The following is a 21,659-nucleotide window of genomic DNA, read 5'->3' on the forward strand; positions in this document are numbered from 1 at the left end:
TGAAGCTATTTCCTTTGTGAAAATAAGCTTCAATACCGTCAGAAATATCCCATTGCAGATAGATTCCAAGAAAACAGTGTTAGCAAACTGCAAAATGTAAAGTACAGTGTAACTCGGTGAGATGAATTCACACATCACAAAGCAGTTTCTCAGAAAGCTTCTTTTTAGTTTTTATCTGAGGATATTTCCTTTCTCACCATAGACCTCAATGCTCTCCCAAATATCCCTTTGCAGATTCCATGAAAACAGTGTCAGCAGACTGCTCCATGAAAACAACAGTGTAACTCTATGACATGAATTCAAAAATCACAAAGGTGTTTCTCAGAAAGATTCTTTCCAGTTTTTATATGAGGCTATTTCCTCTTTCACCATAGCCTTCAATGCGATCCAAAATGTCACTTCTCAGATGCACCAAAAACCCTGCCCCCAAACTGATCCAGGAAGAGAATCCTGTGATTCTGTGAGATGAACTCACACATCACAAAGCCGTTTCTCAGAAAGTTTGTTGTTTTTATCTGAGGATAATTCCTTTATCACCATAGACTTCACTGAGCTCCCTAATATCCTACTGCAGATTCCCTGAAAACCGAGTTATCAATCTGCTCAGTGAAAAGGATGGTGTAACTCAGTGTGATGAATTCACACATCACAAAACAGTTACTCAGAAATCTTCCTTTCGGTTTTTATCTGAGGCTAATTACTTTGTCACCATAGGCTTCAATGCAATCCAAAGTATTCCTTCTCAGATTCCCCAAAAACAGTGCTACCAAACTGCTCCTTGAAAAGAATCATGTAACTCTGTGAGATGAAATCACACATCACAAAGAACTTTACCATAATGCTTTTGTCTAGTTTTTATCTGAGGACATTTCCTTTGTTACCATAATCTTCAGTGCAATTAAAAATATCCCTTTCCAGATTCCCCCAAAACAGTACTACCAAACTGATCCATGAAGAAAATTGTGTAACTCTGTGAGATGAATTAACATACCACAAAGTGGTTTCACAGAAAGCTTCTTTCTTGTTTTTACATGAGGATATGTCGTTTGTCACCATAAGCTTCAATGCACTCCAAAATATCCCATTGCAGATTGCAAGAAAACACGACTTGCAAACTGCTCAATGAAAAGAACTGTGCAACTCTGTGAAATGAATTCACACATCACAAAGCAGTTTCTCAGAAAAGTTCTTTCTAGTTTTATCTGAGGATATTTCCTTTGTCACCATAGGCTTCAATGCAATCCAACATATCCCTTCTCAAATTCCCCAAAATCACTGCTACCAAACTAAGCTATGAAAAGAATCATATAACTCTATGTGATGAATTAACACATGACAATGCAGTTTCTCAGAAAGCTTATTTCTTGCTTTTATATGAAGATATTTCCTTTGTCACCATAAGCTTCAATGCGTTCCCAAATATCAGACTCCAGATTCCCTAAAAACATTGTTATCAATCTGCTCAATGAAAATAACGGTTGAACTCTGTGAGTTGAATGCACACATCACAAAGCAGTTTATCAGAGAGCTTCCTTCTAGTTTTTTTCAGAGGATATTTCCTTTTTCACTATAGCCCTCAATGTGCTCCCATATATCCCTTTGCGGATTCCACAAAAACAGTGTTAGCAAACTGCTCATTAAAAAGAACAGTGTAACTCTGTGAGACGAAGTCACACATCACAAAGCAGTTTCTCAGAAGGCTTCTTTTTGGTTTCTATCTAAGGATATCTACTTTGTCACCATAGGCTTCATTGCACTCCCAAATATCACTTTGCAGCTTCCATGAAAACAGTGCTAGCAAACTGCTCCTTGAAAAGAAAGCTGTAACTGTGTGAGATGAATTCACACATCAGCAAGAACTTTCTCAGAAAGTTTCTTTCTAGAATTTATCTGAGGATATTTCATTTGTCACAATAGGCTTCAAAGTGATCCAAAATATCCCTTTTCAGATTCCCCAAAAACACTGCTACCAAACTGATCCAGGAAGAGAATCGTGAAACTCTGTGAGATAAATTCACACATCACAAAGCCGTTTCTCTGAAAACTTATTTATAGTTTTTATATGAGGATGTTCCCTTTGTCACCATAAGCTTCAAAGCACAACAAAATATCCCAATGCAGATTCCAAGAACACAGCATTAGCAAACTGCTGAAGGAAAAGAATATTGTAACTGTGTGAGATGAATTCCCACATCAAAAAGCAGTTTCTTAGAAAGCGTCTTTCTAGTTTTTATCTGAGTATATTTCCTTTTTCACCATAGGCCTCAATGGACTCCCAAATATCTCAGTGTAGATTCCTCAAGACAGTTTTGACAAACTGCTCTGTGAAAATAATGGTGTAACACTGTGAGATGAATTCACACATCCCAAAGATTTTTCTCAGAAAGCTCCTTCTAGTTTTATTGGAGGTTATTTTCTTTGTCACCATAGGCTTCAATGCAATCCAAAATATCCCTTCTCAGATTCCCCATTGCAGTGCTACCAAACTGATCCATGAAAGGCATTTTGTAAGTCTGTGAGATGAATTATCACATCACAAAGCGGTTTCTCAGAAAGCTTCCTTCTTGTTTTTATATGAGAATATTTTCTTTGTGAACATAAGCTTCAGTGAGTTCTGAAGTATCCCATTGTGGATTCCAAGAAAACACTGTTAGCAAACTGCTCATTGAAAAGAATGGTGTAAATCTGTGAGATGAATTCACACATCAGAACGCTGTTTCCAAGAAACTTTTTTTCTAGTTTTTATCTGAGGATATTTCCTTTGTCACCATAGGCTCCAATGTGATCTAAAATATGCTTCTCAGGTTCACCAAAATCAGTGCTACCAAGCTGATTCATGGAAAGAATCACATAATTCTGTGGGGTTAATTAACACTTGACAGATCTATTTCTCAGGAAGCTTCTTGCTAGTTTTTACATGAGGATATATCCTTTGTCACAATAAGCTTCAATGCAGCCCGATATATCCCATTGTAGATTCCAAGAAAACTGTGTTAGCAAACTGCTAAATGTAAAGAACAGTGTAACTCAGTGAGATGAATTCACACATCACAAGGCAGTTTCTCAGAAAGCTTCCTTCTAGTTTTTATCTGAAGATATTTCCTTTTTCAATGTAGACATCAATGCGCTCCTAAATATCCCTTTGCAGATTCCACAAAGACAGTGTCAGCAAACTGCTCCATGGAAACAACAGTGTAACTCTGTGATGTGAATTCATACATCACAAAGCAGTTTCTCAGAAAGATTCTTTCCAGGTTTTTATGAGGATATTTCGGTTTTTACCATAGGCTTCAAATATCCTTTCTCAGATTCAAAGTAAACAGTGTTAGCAAACTGCCCAATGATAAGAAGAGTGTAGCTCTGTGAGATGAATTCACACTTCACAAAGCAGTTTTACAGAAAGCTTCTTTTTCATTTTTATCTGAGGATATTTCTTATGTCACCATTGGCTTCAATGCTCACCCAAATATCCTACTGCAGATTCCAAGAAAACAGTGTTATCAAACTGATCAATGAAATGAATGGTGTAGCTCTGTGAGATGAATTCAAACATCACACAACAGTTTTTCAGAAGTATTCTTGCTAGTTTTTATCTGAGGATATTTCTTTTGTCACTCTGGGACTCAAAGTGCTCCCAAATATCTGTTTGCAGTATTCAGGATAAAAATGTTAGCAAACTGCTCCATGAAAAGACAGGTGTTACTCTGTGAGGGGAATTCCCACCTCACAAAGACGTTTCACAGAAAGTGTCTTTCTAGTTTTTGTCTGAGTATATTTTCTTTTTCACCATAGGCCTCAATGTGCTCCCACATATCCCTTTGCAGATTCCAAGAAAACAGTGTTAGCAAACCGCTCCATTAAAAAAAAGGTGTAATTCTGTGAAATGAATTCACACATCATGAAGAAGTTTCTCAGAAAGCTTATTTCTAGTTTTTATCTGATTATATTTCCTTTGTCACCATAGGCCTCAGGACAATTCAAAATATCCCTTCTCAGGTTCCCGAAAAACAGTGCTACCAAACTGCTCCAGGAAAAGGGCCGTGTAACTCTGTGAGATGAATTCACACATCACAAAGCAGTTTCTCAGAAACCTTCTTTCTAGTTTTTGTCTGAGGTTATTTTTCATGTCTCCCTAAGCTTCAATGCACTCCAAAACATCCCACTGCAGAATCCAAGAAAACTGTGTTAGCAAACTGCTCAGTGAAAATAACAGTGTAACTCTGTGAGGTGAATTCATGCATCACAAAGTCGTTTCTCAGAGAGCTTCCTTTTGAATTATCTATAAGGATAATTCCATTGTCACTATAGGCTTCAATGAGCTCCCAAATATCCTATTGCAGATTCTTTAAAAACAGTGCTAGCAAACTGCTCCATGAAAAGAGTGGTGTAATTCTGTGAGAAGAATTCACATATCACAAAGCAGTTTCTCAGAAAAATTCTTTCTAGTTTTTATCTGAGGATATTTTCTTTTTCACCCTAGGCCTCAATGTGCTCCCAAGTATCCCTTTGCAGATTACACGAAAACAGTGTTAGCAAACTGCTGCATGAAAAGAAAGGTGTATCTCTGTGAGATGAATTCACACATCACAAAGATCTTTCTCAGAAACCTTCTTTCTACTTTTTTTCTGAGGATATTTCCTTCTTCACCATAGGCCTCAATGCGCTCCCAAATATCCCATTGCAGATTCCAAGAAAACAGTGTTAGCTAACTGCTCAATGAAAAGAATGGTGTCACTCTTTGAGATGATTTCATGCATCACAAAGAAATTTCTCAAAGCTTCTTTTTGCTGTTTATCTGAGGATATTTCCTTTGTCACTATAGACTTCAACGTGCTCCCAAATATCCTATTGCAGATTCCATGAAAACAATGTTAGCAAACTGCTCCATGAAAAGAAAGGTATAACTCTATGAGATGACTTCACACATGACAGAGAACTCTCTCAGAAAGCTTCTTTCTAGTTTTTGGCTGAAGATATTTCCTTTGTCATCATAGTATAGGTTTCAATGCGATTTCGAATATCCCTTCCTAGATTCCCCAAAAACAGTGCTACTAAATTGATCCATGATAAGAATCGTGTAACTCTGTGAGATGAATTAACACATCTCAAAGCCATTTCTCAGAAAGCCTCTTTCTAGTGTTTTTATGAGGATATTTCCTTTGTCACCATAGGTTTCAATGAGATCCAAATTATCCCTTCGCAGATTCCCCAAAAGCATGGCTCCCAAACTGCTCCATGAAAAGGATGATGTAATTCTGTGAGATGAATTCACAAATCACAAAGCAGTTTCCCAGAAAGCTTCTTTCTAGTTTTTGTCTGAGGATATTTCCTTTGTCATCATAAGTTTCAATGCGCTCTAAAATATCCCATTGCAAATTCTAAGAAAACAGTGTTAGCAATCTGCTCAATGTAAAGGACATTTAACTCTGTGAGATCAATTCACACATCACAAAGAAGTTTATCAGAAACCTTCTCTCTAATTTTTATCTGGGAATATTTACTTTTCCACCACATGCCTCAATGAGCTCAGAAATATCCCCTTGTAGATTCCATGAAAACAATGTTAACAAATTGCTCTGTGAAAAGAAAGGTGTAACTCTGTGAGATGAATTCACACATGACAGAGAACTCTCTCAGAAAGCTTCTTTCTAGTTTTTAGCTGAAGACATTTCCTTTGTCACCTTAGGCTTCACTGTAATCCAAAATATCCCTTCTCAGATTCTCAAAAAAGAGTGCTACCAAATTACTCCATGAAAAATGTCGTATAACTCTGTGAGATGAATTCACAAATTGCAAAGCAGTTTCTCAGAAAGCTTCTTTCTGTTTTTTACTTACGATATTTTATTTGTCACCATAGGATTCAATGCACTTCCAAATATCCTATGGCATATTCTACGAAAAGAGGGATATCAAACATGTCAATGAAAAGATCAGTGTAACTATGTGAGATGAATTCACACAGCATAAAGCAGTTTCTCATAAGGCTTCTTTTTAGTTTTTGTATGAAGATATTTCCTTTGTCACCGTTGTCTTCAATATGATCCAAAATATCCTTTCTCAGATTCCCCAAAAACAGTTCTACTAAACTGATCCATGAAAAGAATCATGTAACACTGTAAGATGAATTAACAAATCACAAACGGTTTCTTAGAAAGCTTCTTTCCAGTTTTTATTTGAGGGTATTTGCTTTGTCATCATATGCTTCAATGCACTCCCAAATTACCTATTGCAGATTCCATGAAAACAGTGTTATCACACTGTTCAATGAAAAGAATGGTGTAACTCTGTGATATAAATTGTCCCATCACATAGTAGTTTCTGAGAGAGCTTCTTTCTAGTTTTTATCTGAGGATATTTCCTTTTTCACTACAGTCCTCAATGCCCTCCTAAATATCCCTTTGCAGATACCACAAAAACAGTGTTTGCAAACTGCTGCATAAAAAGAAAGTTGTAACTCTGTGAGATGAAATCACACATTACCAGGAACTTTCTCAGAAAGCTTCCATTTTGTTTTTATAGGATTATATTTCCTTTGTCACTGTAAGTTTCACTGTGTTCTGAAATATCCCATTGCAGATTCCAAGAAACCATTGTTTGCAAACTACTCCATGAAAAGAAAGGTATAACACTATGAGATGAATTCACATATCACAAAGAACTTTCTCAGAAAGCTTCTTTCCAGTTTTTATCTGTGGATATTTCCTTTGCCACCAGAGGCTGAAATGCAATCCAAAATATCCCTTCTCAGATTCCTCAAAAACATTGCTACCAAACTGACATATGAAAAGAATCGTGTAATTCTGTGAGATGAATTAACACATCACAAAGCAGTTTCTCAGAAAGTTTCTTTCTGGTATTTATATGAGGATATTTCATTTGTCACCATAAACTTCAATGCACTCCGAAATATTCCATTGCAGATTCCAAGAAAACAGTGTTAGCAAATTACTCAATGAAAAGAACATTGTAACCCTTTGAGATGAATCAGACATCACAAAGCTGTTTCTCAGAAAGCTTCTTTCGGTTTTTAAGGCAGGATATTTCCTTTTTCACCATAAGCCTCAACTCACTAACAAATATCCATTTGTAGATTCCACAAAAACAGTGTTAGCAAACTGCTCCATGAAAGGATGATGCAAAATATCCCTTTTCAGATTCCCCAAGAAGAGTGCTACCAAACTGCTCCCTGAAAAGAAAGGTGTAACTCCATGAGATGAATTCACAAATGACTAAGAAGTTTCTCAGAGTTTTTTCTAGATTTTGTGTGAGGATATTTCCTTTTTCACCATAAGGTTCAATGCACTCTGAAATTTCCCTTTGCACATATCAAGAAAACTGTGTTAGCAAACTGCTCCGTGAAAAGAACAGAGTTACCCTGTGAGATGAATTCACATATCATACAACAGATACTCAGAAAGTTCCTTTTTGTTTTTATCTGAGGATATTTCCTTTGCCACCATAGGCTTCAATGTGATCCAAAATATCTCTTCTCAGATTCCCCAAAAAGAGTGCTACAAAACTGATCCATGAAAAGAATCGTGTAACTCAGTGATATGAATTAACATATGACAAAATGGTTTCTCAGAAAGCTTCTTTCTAGTTTTTATATGAGGGTGTTTCTGTTGCCACCATAAGCTTAAAATGCACTCTGAAATATCCCATTGCAGGTTCCAAGAAAACAGGGTTGGCAAACCGCTCAATGAAAAAAACCAGGGTAACTCTGTACAATGAACTCACACATCACAAAGCAGTTTCTCAGAAACTTTCTTTCTAGTTTTTATCAGGATATTTGCTTTTTCACTATAGACCTCAATGTGCTCCCGAGTGTCCCTTTGAAGATTCCTCAAAAACAGTGTTAGCAAACTGCCCCATGAAATAAAGTTGTAACTCTGTGAGGTGAATTCACACATCATAAAGCAGTTTCTCAGAAAGCTTCTTTTTGGTTTAATCTGAGGATGTTTCCTTTGTCACCATAGGCCTCAATGCACTCACAAATATCACGTTGCAGATTCCATGAAAACATTGCTAGCAAACTACTCCATGAAAAGAAAGGTATAATAATGTGAGATTAATTCATATATCACAAGGAACTTTCTCAAAAAGCTTCTTTCTACTTTTTGTATGAGATTATTTCCTTTGTCACCATGGGCTTCAATGTGATCCAAAATATCCCTTCTCAGATTCCACAAAAAACATGCCTCCAAACTGCTCATGAAAAGAATCGTGTAACTCTGTGAGATGAATTCACAAATCACAAGGCAGTTTCTCAGAAAGCTTCTTTCTAGTTTTTTTCTGAGTATATATGCTTTTTAGCTGTAGTCATCAATGTGCTCCGAAATATCCCTTTACAAATTCCATGAAAACAGTGTTAGGAAGCTGCTCCATGAAAAGAAAGTTGTACCTCTGTGAGATGAATTTACACATCACAAAGAAGTTTCTGAGAAAGCTTCTTTCTAGTTTTTGTCTGATTATATATCCTTTGTTAGCATAGGCTTCAATGTGATATAAAATATCCCTTCACAGATTCCCCAAACACAGTGCTACAAAACTACTCCATGAACACAAATGTGGAACTCTCTGAGATGAATTCAAAAATCACAAAGCAGTTTCTCAGAAAGCTTCTTTCTTGTTTTTGTCTGAGTATATTTCCTTTGTCACCATAAGTTTAAATGAGCTCCAAAATATACCATTGCTGATTCCAAGAAAGTGTTAGCAAACTGCTCAGTGTAAAGAACAGTGTAAATGTGTGAGATGAATTCACACAACACAAATCAGTTTCTCAGAATGTTCTTTTTGGTTTTTATCTGAGGATATATCTTTTGTCGGCATAGCCTTCAATGCACTTCCAAATATCCTATTACAGATTCCACGAAAACAGTATTATCAAACTGCTCAATGAAAACAACAGTGTATCACTGTGAGATGAATTCACCCATCTGGAATTTGTTTCTAGGAAAGATTCTTTCCAGTTTTATCTGAGGATATTTCCTTTTACACCATAGGCCTCAATGCGCTCCCAAACATCACTTTCCAGATTACCCGAAAAGAGTGTTTGCAAACTGCTCCATGAAAAGAAAGGTGTAACTCTGTGAGATGAATTCACACATCACAAATAACTTTCTCAGAAGGGTTCTTTCATGTTTTTGTCAGAAGATATGTATTTTGTCACCATAGGCTTCATCGTGATCCAAAACATCCCTTCTCAGATTCCTCAAAAAGTGTGCTACAAAACTGCGCCATGAAAAGAATGGTGTAACTCTGTGAGATGAATTCACACATCACAGAGCAGTTTCTCCGAAAGCTTCTTTCTAGTTTTTATCTGAGGATATTTCCTTTTTCACCGTCGGCCTCAATGCGCTCCATAATATCCCATCGCAGATTCCATGAAAAAAGTATTAGCAAATTTCTCAATGAAAAGAACGGTATAACTCTGTGAGATGAATTCCCACATCACAAGGAAGTGTCTCAGAAAGATTCTTTCTAGATTTTATCTGAGGATATATCCTTTGACACCATCGTCTTCAATGCGATTAAAATTATCCCTTCTCAGATTCCACAAAAAGAGTGCTATCAGTCTGCTCCATGAAAATAATCATGTAACTCTGAGATGTATTCACAAATCACAAAGCAGTTTGTCAGAAAGCTTCCTTCTAGTTTTTGTCCAAGGATATTTCCTTTTTCACCATTTGCCTCAATGCACTTGTGAATATTCCTTTGCAGATTCCATGAAAATAGTGTTAGCAAACTGCTCCATGGAAAGCAAGGTGTAAATCTGTGAGATGAATTCAAACATCAGAAAGCAGTTTCTTAGAAAACTTCTTGTTGGTTGTTGTCTGAGGATATTTCATTTGCCACTATAGGCTTCAATGCACTCTCAGATATCCCTTCAGACAACACAAAGAGTGTGATGCCAAAGTGCTCCCTCAACAGAAACGTTTTGCTCTATGAGATGAATGTGCACCTCACAAAGGAGTTTCTCTGAAAGCCACTTTCGAGTTTTTATCTGATGTTATTTCCTTTTTCACCATATTCCTCAATGTGCTCCCAAATATCCCATTGCAGATTAAACGAAAAAAGTGTTAGCAAACTTCTCAATGAAAAGAGCAGTGCTACTTGGTGAGGTGAATTCACACATCACAAAACAGTTTCACAGAAAGCTTCTTTTTGGTTTTTATCTGAAGATATTTTCTTTGTCACCAAAGATTTCAATACACTCCCAAATATGCTATTGCAGATTCCACGAAAACAGTGTTATCAAACTGCTCCATGAAAAGAAAAGTGTAACTCTTTGAGATGATTTCACACATCACAAAGCAGTTTCTCAACAACTTTCTTTCTAATTTTTACCTGATGATATTTCCTTTGTCACCTTAGGCTTCAATGCGGTCCAAAATATCCCTTCTCAGATTCTCCAAAAACAGTGCTATCAAATTGCTTCATAAAAAGAATGGTGTATCTCTGGGAGATGAATTCACAAATCACAAAGTAGTTTCTCAGAAAGCTTGTTTCTAGTTTTTATCTGAGGATATTTCCTTATTAATCATATTCCTCAATGCGCTCCAGAATATCACATCCCAGATTCCATGAAAAAAGTGTTAGCAAACTTCTCAATGAAAAGAATGGTGTAACACTGTGAGATGAATTCACACATCACAAATAAGTTTCTCAGAAACTTTCTAGGTTTTATCTGAGGATATTTTCTTTCTCACCACAGGCTTCAATGTGATCCAAATACGCCACCTCAGATTCCCCAAGAACAGGTCTACCAAGCTCCTCCATGAAAGGAATCGTGTAACTCTGTGAAATGAATTCATAAATCACAAAGAAACTTCTCAGAAAACTTCTTTCTAGTTTTTCTGTGAGGATATTTCCTTTTTCACCATTTGCCACAATGCGTTTGCAAACAGCCCTTTGCAGATTCCACAAAAATAGTGTTAGCAAACTGCTCCATTAAAAGAAATGTGTAAATCTGTGAGATGAATTCACACATCACAAAGCAGTTTCTCAGAAAGCTTCTTTTTGGTTTTGGTCTGAGGATATGTAATTTGCCAACATAGGCTTCAAAGCACTCCCAAATATCTATTTGCAGATTCCAGGAAAATAGTGTTATCTATCAAATTGCCAGTGGAAACAACAGTGTAACTCTGTGAGATGAATTCACAGAAAGATTATCTCTCAGAATGCTTCCTTCTTGTTTTTATCTGAGGATATTTCCTAGGCCTCAATGTGCTCCCATATATGCCTTTCCAGATTCCACGAAAAGAGTATTACCAAACTCTTCCTTGAAAACACAGGTGTATTTTGTGAGATGAATTCACATATCACAAAGAAATTTCTCAGAGGGCTTCTTTCTAGTTTTTATCTGAGGATAATTCCTTTGTCACAGTAGACTTCAATGAACTCCCCCATATCCCATTGCAGATTCCAAGAAAACAGTGTTAGCAAACTGCTCAGTGAAAAGAACAGGGTAACCCTGTGAGATGAATTCACACATCACAAAGCAATTTCTCAGAAAGCCTGTTTTTGGTTTTTATCTGAGGATATTTCCCTTGTCATCATAGGCTTCAAGGCACTCCCATAGATCCTGTTGCAGATTCCAGGAGAACGTTGTTGGCAAACTACCCCATGAGAAGAAATATGTATCTCTGTGAGTTGAATTCATACATCACAAACCAGTTTCTCAAAAAGCTTCTTTCTAGTTTTATATGAGGATATTTCCTTTGTCACCTTGAGCTTCAATGCGCTACCAAATATCTTCTTGCAGATTCCACGAAAACGGTGTTAGGAAACTTCAACATGAAGAGAAATGTGTAACTCTGTGAGATGAACTAACACACTGCAAACCTGGTTCTCAGAAAGCTTATTTCTTGTTTATAACTGAGGATATTTCCTTTGGCACCATATGCTTCAAACCGCTCCCAGGTATTCCATTGCAGATCTCAAGAAAACAGTGTTAGCAAACTGCTCAATGAAAAGAACAATGTAACATTGTGAGATGAATTCACACATCACAAAGCAGCTTCTCAGAAAGCTTCTTTCTAATTTTTATGGGAGGATATTTCCTTTGCAGGCATAGTATTCAATGTGATCCAAAATATCCCTTCTCAGATTGCGAAAAAGAGTGCTACAAAACTGCTCGCTGAAAAGAATCAAGTAACTCAGTGAGATGAATTCACACATCACAAGGCTGTTTCTCAGAAAGCTTCTTTCTAGTTTGTGTCAGAGAATATTTCCTTTTTCACCATAGGCCTGAAAGCAATCCCAAAAATCCCATTGAAGATTCCAAGAAAAACGTGTAAACAAACTGCTCAATAAAAGCAATGGTGAAACTCTGTGAGATGAGTTCACACATCACAAAGCAGTTTCTCAGAAAGCTTCTTTCTAGTTTTTATCTGAGGATATATTCCTTGTCACCATAGGCCTCAATTCACTCTCAAATATCCCTTTGCAGATTCCAGGAACACAAAGTTAGCAAACTGCTCCAGGAAGAGAAGCAAGTAACTCTGTGGGATGATTTCACACATCACAAAGTAGTTTCTCAGAAAGTTTCTTTCTAGTTTTTGTCAGAGGATATTTCCTTTGTCACCATAGGCTTCATTGTGACCCAAAATATCCCTTCTCAGATTCCCCAAAAGCAGTGCAACCAAAGTACTCCATGAAGAGAATCCTGTAATTCTGTGAGATGAATTCACACATCACAAAGCAGTTTCTCAGAAATCTTTTCTCTAGTTTTTATCTGAGGATATTTTCTTTGTCACCATAGGCTTCCATGTGCTCCCAATATCCTACTGACGACTTCAGGGAAACAGTGTTAGCAAACTGCTCCACGAAAATAATGGTGAAACTCTTTGAGATGCATTCACACATCACAAAGCCGTTTCTCAGAAAGCTTCTCTGTAATATTCTTCAGAAGATATTTCCTTTTTCACTGTAGGCATAATACGCTCCTAAATTTCCTCTTGTAGATTCCATGAAAACAATGTTAGTAAACTGCTCCATGAAAAGACAGGTGAATCTCTGTGAGATGAATTCACACATTATAATGAAGTTTCTTAGAGGGCTTCTTTCTAGTTTTAATCTGAGGATATATCCTTTGCCACCATAGGCTTCAATGCGCTCCCAAATATCCCATTGCAGATTCTAAGGAACCAGTGTTAGCAAACTGCTCAGTGAAAAGAACAGTGTAACTCTGTGACATGAATTCACACATCACAGAGCAATTTCTCAGGAAGTCTCTTTTTGGTTTTTATCTGAGGATATTTCCCTTATCATCATAGGCTTCAAGGCGCTCCCTAGATCCTGTTGCAGATTCCACGAGAACATTGTTAGCAAACTACTCCATGAAAAGCAATGTGTAACTCTGCAAGATAAATTCATACATCACAAGGCAGTTTCTCAGAAAGTTTCTTTCTAGATTTTATATGAGGATATTTCCTTTGTCACCGTGAGCTTCAATGTGCTCAAAATAACCCATTGCAGATCCCAAGAAACCGGTGATAGGAAACTGCTCAATGAATAGAACAGTGTAACTCTCTGACATGAATTCACACATCACAAAGCAGTTTCCAGACAGCTTCTTTCTAGTTTTTATCTGAGGATAGTTCCTCTTTCACCTGAATAGGCCTCAATGCGCTCATGACTATACCTTTGCAGATTCCACAAAAATAGTGTTAGCAAACTGCTCAACGGAAAGAAAGGTGTAACTGTGGGAGATGAATTCACACATCACAAAGCAGTTTCTGAGAAACCTTCCTTTTGTTTTTTACCTGATCATATTTCATTTGTCACCATAGGCTTCAATGAGCACCCAAATATCCTATTGCAGATTCCACAAAAGCGATGTTAGGAAACTTCAGCATGAAAATAAGTGTGTAATTCTGTAAGATGAATTCACACATGACAAAGAAGTTTCTCAGAAAGTTTCTTTCTTGTTTTTAATGAGGATATTTCCTTTGTCACCATATGCTTCAAAGTGCTCACAAATATTCCATTGCAGATCCAAAGAAAACACTGTTAGCAAACTGCTCTATGACAGGAACAATGTAACCTTGTGAGATGAATTCACACATCAATTAGCAGTTTCTGAGAAAGCTTCTTTCTAGTTTTTATGTGAGGATATTTCCTTTGTCACCGTAGTCTTGAATGCGATCCAAAATATCCTTTCTCAGATTCCCAAAAAAGAGTCCTACCAAACTGCTACATGAAAAGGATCGTGTAGCTCAGTGAGATGAATTCATACATCACAAAGCTGTTTCTCAGAAAGCTTCTTTCTAGTTTTTATCAGAGAATATTTCCTTTGTCACCATAGGCCTCAAAGCGATCCCGAATATCCCATTGCAGATTCCAAGAAAAACGTGCTAACAAACTCCTGAATGAAAAGAATGGTGTAATTGTGTGAGATGAATTCACACATCACAAAGCAGTTTCTCAGAAAGCTTCTTATATGAGCATATTTCCTTTCTCACCGTGAGTTTTAATGCGCTCCCAAATATCCCATTGCAGATCCCAAGAAAACAGTGTTAGGAAACTGCCCAGTGAAAAGAACAGTGTAACTCTGTGAGATGAAATCACACATCACAGAGCAGTTTCTCAGACAACTTCTTTCCAATTTTTATCTGAGGATGGTTCGTTTTTCACCTGAATAGACCTCAATGCGCTCATGAAAATACCTTTGCAGAATCCACACAAACAGTGTTAGCAAATTGCTCAATGAACAGAAAGGTGTAACTGTGGGAAATGAATACACACATCACAAAGTGGTTTCCCAGACAGCTTCTTTTTGGTTTTTAGCTGATCATATTTCCCTTGTCATCATAAGCTTCAATGCGCTCCCAAATATCCTACTCCAGACTCCACGAAAATGGTGTTAGGAAACTTCAACATGAAAAGAATGTGTTGCTCTGTGAGATGAATTCACACATGACAAAGAAGTTTCCCCGAAAGTTTCTTGTTTTGAACTGAGGATATTTCCTTTGTCAAAATATGCTTCAAATCGCTCCCAAATATTCCACTGCAGATCCCAAGAAAACTGTTAGCAAACTGCTCAGGGAAAAGAACAATGTACCTTTGTGAGATGAATCTGCACATCACAATGCAGTTTCTAAGAAAGCTTCTGTCTAGTTGTTATCTGAGGATATGACCTTTGTCACTATAGGCTTCAAAGTGCTCCCAAATATCCTATTGCTGATTCAATGAAAATGGTGTTAGAAAACTGCTATATGAAAAGAAATGTGTAACTGTGAGATAAATTTACACAGCAAAAAACAGGTTTCTCGGAAAGCTTCCTTCTTGTTTTTAACTGAGGATATTTCTTTTGACACCATAGGGGTCAATGTGCTTGCGAACATACCTTTGCAGATTCCAACAAAATAGTGTAAGCAAACTGCTCAATGAAAAGAAAGGTGTACATCTGTGAGATAAATTCACACATCAGAAAGCTGTTTCTCAGAAATCTTCTTTTGAGGTTTATCTGAGAATATTTCCTTTTTCAAAATAGGCCTCAAAGTGTTCCTGAATATCCCATAGCAGATTCCAAGAAAAACGTATTAACAAACTGCTCAGTGAAAAGAATGGTGTAACTGTGAGAGATGAATTCACAAATCACAAAGCAGTTTCTCAGAAAGCTTCTTTCTCGTTTTTATCTGAGGATATTTCCTTTGTCATCATAGGCCTCAATGCACTCTCAAATATCCCTTTGCAGATTCCACGAAAACCATGTTAGCAAACTGCTCCATGAATAGGAATGTGTAACTCTGTGAGATAATTTCACCCATCACAAAGAACTTTCTCAGAAAGATTCCTTCCAATTTTTATCAGAGGATATTTCCTTTGTCACCATTAGGCTTCATTGCAATCCAAAATATCCCTTCTCAGATTCCCCAAAAGCAGTGCTACCAAACTGGTCTATGAAGACAATCTTGTAACTCTCTGAGATGAATTCACACACCACAAAGTAGTTTCTCAGAAAGCTTCTATCTAGCTGTTATCTGAGGATACTACCTTTGTCACCATAGGCTTCAATGCGCTCCCAATATCCTACTGCTGATTCCAGGAAAACAGTGTTAGAAAACTGTTCCATTAAAATAATGGTGTAACTATTTGAGATGCATTCACACATCACAAAGCAGTTTCTCAGAAAGCTTCTTTCTAGTTATCATCGTAGGATATTTCACTTTTCACAATAGGCGTAATATGCTCCCAAATTTCGTCTTGCAGATTCCATGAAAACAGTGTTAGCAAACTGCTCCATGTAAAGACACGTGTATCTCTGTGAGATGAATTCACACATTTCAGAGAAGTTTCTCAGAGGGCTTCTTTCTAGTTTTTATCTGAGTATACTTCCTTTGTCACCATATGCTTCAATGCGCTGTCAAATATCCAATTGCAGATTCCAAGAAAACAGTTTTAGCAAACTGCTCAATGCAAAGAACAGTGTAACTCTGTCAGATGAATTCACAAGTCACAAAGCAGTTTCTCAGAAAGCCTCTTTTTGATTTTTATTTGAGGTTAATTCCCTTGTCATTGTAGGTTTCAAGGCGCTCCCATAGATCCTGTTGCAGATACCATGAGAAGGTTGTCAGCAAGCCACTCCATGAAAATAAATGTGTGACTCTGTGAGATGAATTCACACATCACAAACCAGTTTCTCAGAAATCTTCTTTCTAGTTTTTATATGAGGATATTTCCTTTGTCACCATGAGCTTCAATGTACTCCAAAATATCCCATTGCAGATCCCAAGAAAACAGTGTTAGGAAACTGCTGAATGAAAACGTCAGTGTAACTCTGTGACATGAATTCACACATCAGAAAGCAGTTTCTAAGACAGTTTCTTTCTAGTTTTTATGTGAAGATAGTTCCTTTTTCACCTGAACAGGCCTTAATGCATGGCGAATATAAATTCACAGATTCTACAAAAGTAGTGTTAGCAAACTGCTCAATGAAAAGAAAGGTGTAACTGTGGGTGAATTCTCACATCACAAAGCAGTTTTCCAGAAAGCTTCTTTTTGGTTTTTACCTGATCAAATTTCCCTTGTCGCTATAGACATCAATGCACACCCAAACATCCTATTGCAGATTGCACGAAAACGGTGTTAGGAAACTTCAACATGAAAAGAAATGTGTAACTCTGTGATATGAATTAACATAGTACAAACCAGTTTCTCAGAAAGCTTATTTCTTGTTTTTAACTTAGGATATTTCCTTTGTCACCATATGCTTCAATGTGCTCCCACATACTCCATAGCAGATCCCAAGAAAACAGTGTTAGCAAACTGCTCAGTGAAAAGAACAATGTAACTTGTGAGATGAATTCACACATTGCAAAACAGTTTCTCAGAATGCTTCTTTCTAGTTTTTGTGGGAGGATACTTCCTTTGTCACCATAGTCTTCAAAGTGATCCAAAATATCCCTTCCCAGATTCCTGAAAAACAGTGCTACCAAACTGCTCCCTGACAGGAATAGTGAAGCTCAGTTAGATGAATTCACACATCACAAAGCTATTTCTCAGAAAGCTTCATTCTACTTTTTATCAGAGAATATTTCCTTTTACACCATAGACCTCAAAGAAATCCTGAATTTCCCATTGCAGAATTAAAGAAAAACGTGCTAACAAACTTCTTAATGAAAAGGACGGTGTAAATATGTGAGATGAATTCGCACACCACAAAGCATTTTCTCAGAAATCTTCTTTCTCGTTTTTATCTGAGGATATTTCTTTGTCATCATAGGCCTCAGTGCACTCTCAAAAATCCCTCTGCAGATTCCATGAAAACAAGGTTAGAAAACTGCTCAATGAATAGAAAGGTGTAATTCTGTGAGATGAAATCACACATCACAAAGAAGTTTCTCAGCGGGATCCTTCTAGTTTTTATCAGAGGATATTTCCTTTGTCACCATAGACTTCAATGCACTCTCAAATATCCCTTCTCGGATTCCCCAAAAGCAGTGCAACCAAACTGCTCCATGAAGAGAATCTTGTAACTCTGTGAGATAAATTCACACATCACAAAGCAGTTTCTCAGAGCTTCGTTCTAGTTGCTATCTGAGAATATTTCCTTTGTTACCATAGGCTTCAACGTGCTCCCAATATCCTTCTGCCATTTCCAGGAAAACAGTCTTAGCAAACTGCTCCATGAAAATAATGGTGTAACTCTTTGAGATGCATTCACACATCACAAAGCAGTTTCTCAGAAAGCTTCTTTCTAGTTTTCATGGGAGGATATTTCCTTTGTCACCGTAGGCATAATATGGTCCCAAATTTCTTCTTGCAGATTCCACGAAAACAGTGTTAGCAAACTGCTCCATGAAAATACAGGTGTATTTCTGTGAGATGAATTCACACATTACAAAGAAATTTTTCAGAGGGCTTCTTTCTTGTTTTTATCTGAGGATATTTACTTTATCACCATAGGCTTCAATGCACTCCCAAATATCCCATTGCAGATTCCAAGAAAACAGTGTTAGCAAACTACTCAGTGAAAAGAACAGTTTAACTCTGTGAGATGAATTCACATAGCACAAAGCAATTTCTCAGAAACCCTCTTTTTGGTTTTGATCAGAGGATATGTCCCTTGTCATCATAGGCTTCAAGGTGATCCCATGGATACTGTTGCAGATTCCATGAGAATGATGTTAGCAAACTACTCCAAGAAAATAAATGTGTAATTCTGTGAGACGAATTCATACATCACAAACCAGTTTCTCAGAAAGCTTCTTTCTAGTTTTTATATGACGATAGTTCCTTTATCACCGTGAGCTTCAATTCACTCCCAAATACCCCATGAAAGATCCCAAGAAAACAGTGTTAGGAAACTGCTCAAAGAAAAGAACAGTGGAACTCTGTGACATGAATTCACACATCACAAAGAAGTTTCTCAAACAGCTTCTTTCTAGTTTTTATCTGAGAAAAGTTTCTTTTTCACCTGAATAGGCCTTAATGTGCTTACATATATACCTTCACAGATACCACAAAAATAGTGTTAGTAAAGTGCTCAATGAAAAGAAAGGTGTAACTGTGGGAGATGAATTCACACATCCCAAAGCAGTTTCCCAGAAAGCTTCTTTTTGGTTTTCACCTGGTATTTCCCTTGTCACCGTAAGCTTCAATGTGCACCAAATTTCCTATTGTAGATTCCATGAAAATGCTGTTAGGAAACTTCAACAAGATAGTAAATGTGTAACTCTGTGAGATGAATTTACACATGACAAAGAAGTTTCTCAGAAAGCATCTTTCTAGTTTTTATCTGAAGATTTTTCCTTTGTCACCATAGGCTTCAAAGTGCTCCCAAATAGCGTCCTGCAGATAAAACAAAAACGGTATTAGCAAACTGCTCCATGAAAAGAAACGTGTAACTCTGTGAGATGAATTAACACAGCACAAACTGGCTTCTCAGAAAACTTCTTTCTGGTTTTTAACTAAGTTTATTTCCTTTTTCACCATAGGACTCAAGGTGCTCGAAAACATACCTTTGCAGATTCCAAGAAAATAGTGTCAGCAAACCGTTCAATGAAAAGAATGATGTACAGCTGTGAGATGAATTCACACATCACAAAGCTGTTTCTCAGAGAGCTTCTTTCTGGGTTTATCTGAGAATATTTCCTTTTTCATCATAGGCCTCGAAGTGATCCCGAATATCCCATTGCAGATTCCAAGAAAAACGTGTTAACAAACTACTCAATGAAAAGAATGGTGTAACTCTGTGAGATGAATTCACACATGACAAAGCAGTTTCTCAGAAAGCTTCTTTCTAGTTTTTATGGGAGGATATTTCCTTTGTCACCATAGTCTTCAATGTGATCCAAAATATCCCTTCACAGATTCCCTAAAAAGAGTGCTACCAAACTGCTCCATTAAAAGTATCATGTAACACAGTGAAATGAATTCACAAATCACAAAGCTGTTTCTCAGAAAGCTACTTTCTAGTTTTTATCAGAGAATATTTCCCTTTTTACCATAGGCCTCAAAGCGATCCCGAATATCCCATTGCAGATACCAAGAAAAACATGTGAAAAAACTGCTCAATGAAAAGAATGTTGTAGCTTTGTGAGATGACTTCACACATCACAAAGCAGTTTCTCAGAAAGCTTCATTCTAGTTTTTATCTGAGGATATTTCCTTTGTCACCATAGGCTTCAATGCACTCTCAAATATCCCTTTGCAGATTCCACGAAAACAATGTTAACACACTGCTCCATGAATAGAAACGTGTAACTGTGAGATGAATTCACACATCACAAAGAAGTTTCTCAGAAATCTTCTTTCTAGTTATTATTTGAGGATATTTCCTTTGTCACCATAGGCTTCAATGCACTCCCAATATCCTACTGCCAATTCCAGGAAAACAGTATTAGCAAACTGCTCCACGAAAATGATGATGTAACTCTTTGAGATGCATTCACACATCACAAAGCAGTTTCTCAGAAAGCCTCTTTCTAGGTTTCTTCAGAGAATATTTTCTTTTTCACAATAGGCATAATACGCCATATTTTTCATTGAGCAGTTTGTTAACAGGTTTTTCTTGTAATCTGCAATGGGATATTCAGGATCACTTTGAGGCCTATGGTGACAAAGGAAATATTCTCTGATAAAAACTAGAAAGAAGCTTTCTGAGAAACAGCTTTGTGATGTGTGAATTCATCTCACTGAGCTACACGATCCTTTTCATGTAGCAGTTTGGTAGCACTCTTTTGAGGGAATCTGAAAAGGCATATTTTGGATGGCATTGAAAACTATGGTGACAAAGGAAATATCCTCCCATAAAAACTAGAAAGAAGTTTTCTTAGAAACTGCTTATTGATGTGTGAATTCACCTCACAAAGTTACATTGTTCCTGTCATAGAGCAGTTTGCTAACACTGTTTTCTTGGGATCTGCTATGGAATATTTGGGAGTGCTTTGAAGCATATGGTGACAAAGGAAATATCCTCAGTTAAAAACAAGAAAGAGGCTTTCTGAAACCACTTTGTCGTGTGTGAATTCATCTCACAGAGTTACACATTTCTTTCGTGTTGAAGTTCCCTAACACCGTTTTCGTGGAATCTGCAATAGGATGTTTGTGTGCGCATTGAAGCCTACAGTGATAAGAGAAATATGATCAGGTAAAAAGCAAAAAGAAGCTTCCTGGGAAAATGCTTTGTGATGTGTGAATTCATCTCCCACAGTTACACCTTTCTTTTCATTAAGCTGTTTGCTAACACTGTTTTTGTGGAATCTTCAAATTTATATTTGCGAGTGCATTGAGGCCTAGTCAGGTGACAAAGGAATTATCCTCAGATAAAAACTAGAAAGAAGCTGTCTGAGAAACTTCTTTGTGATATGTGAATTCATGCCACAGAGTTACACTGTTCTTTTCATTGAGTAGTTTCCTAACGTTGTTTTCTTGGGATCTGCAATGGGATATTTGGGAGTGCATTAAAGCTCATGGTGACAAAGAAAATATCCTCATATAAAAACTAGAAAGAAGCTTTCTGAGAAACTGGTTTGTGAGGTATGAATTCACCTCCCAGAGTCACACATTTCTTTTCATGGAGTAGTTTGCTAACCACAGTCTCATAGAGTCTGCAACAGGATCTTTAGGAGCGCCTTGGAGCCTATGATGACAAGGGAAATATCCTCAGATAAAAATCGAAAACAGGCTTTCTGAGAAATCGCTTTGTGATG

This window comes from Macaca mulatta, chromosome 14 (assembly GCF_049350105.2).
Source record: "Macaca mulatta isolate MMU2019108-1 chromosome 14, T2T-MMU8v2.0, whole genome shotgun sequence".
Classification (NCBI taxonomy): Eukaryota; Metazoa; Chordata; class Mammalia; order Primates; family Cercopithecidae; genus Macaca; species Macaca mulatta.